Source organism: Salvelinus sp. IW2-2015, unplaced genomic scaffold, assembly GCF_002910315.2.
Source record: "Salvelinus sp. IW2-2015 unplaced genomic scaffold, ASM291031v2 Un_scaffold7602, whole genome shotgun sequence".
NCBI lineage: Eukaryota > Metazoa > Chordata > Actinopteri > Salmoniformes > Salmonidae > Salvelinus > Salvelinus sp. IW2-2015.
In genome coordinates, this window is record NW_019948862.1 from 11,511 (window position 1) to 13,455 (window position 1,945).

Consider the following 1,945-nt stretch of genomic DNA (forward strand, 5'->3'; position numbering starts at 1 on the left):
AGGATGGATATGGATGGTGATGGATGGTGATGGGTGGTGGATGGATGATGTGATGATATGGATGGTGATGGATGATGATGGATGGATGTGATGGATGATGGATGGGTGATTGAGGAGGATGATAATGGATGGATGGATGGAGATTTGGATGATGGTGTGATGGATGGAAGATGGATGGATGGATGGATGATGGATGTTGGATGGATTGGTGGGTGGGTGGGTGGTGGTGGATGGATCCAACCTCTGGAGTTTCAGTGCTTGGTCTCTAGCCAGTAGGTATCTCCATGCTTCTCTGACTGTAGCAGGAAACTCCGTCTGGTCCACTGCGTACTGCTCTATCTGGACACGCACTGAGACCAGCACCTACACACACACCTCCATTAGATGCAATTTAACACACAAAATGACACACACACAGACACCTCTGGTCCTACCTGGTATAGTGTGCGTACGTTGGGCTGTGGGTCAGTGTGCGTGTTCAGGAGGAACGCCCGGAGGAGAGGCTGGGGGTATTTGGCGAGCTGAGACAGGATGCCTGTAACTAGCAGATTGACTGGAATAGGGTTCTCCAACAGGTTCTCCAACCGAGACAGCAGAACACTAATGAACGGGCCTGTGGAACCACACAACACAGCGCTAGAAACTAGACATTGACAGGACAACGGCAGAACTCAGAGGGAGATTGAGAGAGCTAACATTTGAATCCCGTTTCATTGTTTCAAACTTAGAACCTAGCAGCACTAGAACCCTCGTTATTTTAGAACCCTCATTATTCTAGAACCCTCGTTATTTTAGAACCCTCATTTTAGAACCCTTGTTATTTTAGAACCCTCATTATTCTAGAACCCTCGTTATTTTAGAACCCTCATTATTCTAGAACCCTCGTTATTTTAGAACCCTCGTTATTCTAGAACCCTCGTTATTTTAGAACCCTCGTTATTTTAGAACCCTCGTTATTCTAGAACCCTCGTTATTTTAGAACCCTCGTTATTTTAGAACCCTCGTTATTTTAGAACCCTCATTATTCTAGTACCCTCGTTATTTTAGAACCCTCATTATTTTAGAACTCTCATTATTCTAGAACCCTCATTATTTTAGAACCCTCATCATTTTGCATACAGGCATGACAGTTCTCAATATCTCACCAGTGAAGGGTATCCCATGTTTTCTGTCTTGGCTGTTCCTCGTCAGTCCTGGACTGTTCTCCGGTTCCAGATCGGCATCCTTCGGTTCCGGTGAGTCTGTAGAGAACACGCTAAAGTCCACCTCCTCCTCCTCCACCTCCACCTCCTCCTCCTCCTCCTCTCCTCCCTGGGCCAGAGCCAACACACGCTTCCTGAACTCTGTGATGTCATCGGTGACATCATCAGGCTCCGCCCCCAGCGAGCGCATGAGCTCCCGATACTGGGACAGGAAGTTGTCACCCGCCGCCGGGGTCGTAATCGGGGTTACAGGATGATCAGCATCGGTCTTGTTCCAGTACTGCTGTTTCTCGACATCAGGGAGACCGTTCAGGACAGGGTGTGTGTGGTTCTCTGAGCTGGTTCTCTCCTGGTGCTCTGCGGCGTTCAGGTCATTCGTCACGGTCGTGGTCACCGTCAGGTTGCAGTTGTGGTCCAAATGCGGGCCGGACGGCGTGCGTTTACGGTCATCATCGACCTCCTTATTGACTGTGTGGTCCTCACAGCTCAGACCGTTACTGAGCAGTTGTGGTTGTGATCGCTTCTCCTCTCTCAGCCCCTCTTCCTCTCTCAGCCCCTCTTCCTCTCTCCTCCCCTCTTCCTCTCTCAGCCCCTCTTCCTCTCTCAGCCCCTCTTCCTCTCTCAGCCCCTCTTCCTCTCTCAGCCCCTCTTTCTCTCTCACCCCCTCCTTCTCTCGTCTATGTGTCCCATGTCTGTGAACAAGTGCAGTGGATGTTGTGCTCCTGCCAGCCGGTGTCCTGGTC

General features: G+C 50.1%; 1 long non-coding RNA gene across 1 annotated transcript; it reads right to left on the reverse strand.

The window, feature by feature from the left end:
• Positions 1 to 252: 252 nt before the first annotated feature.
• LOC112079327 (uncharacterized) lies at positions 253 to 1,287 on the reverse strand. Its single transcript, XR_002895914.2, has 3 exons — positions 1,146 to 1,287; positions 435 to 613; positions 253 to 363 (listed from the first exon to the last, which is right to left on the reverse strand). It is a non-coding gene; the product is annotated as an uncharacterized lncRNA (long non-coding RNA).
• Between the last annotated feature and the right edge of the window lie 658 nt (positions 1,288 to 1,945).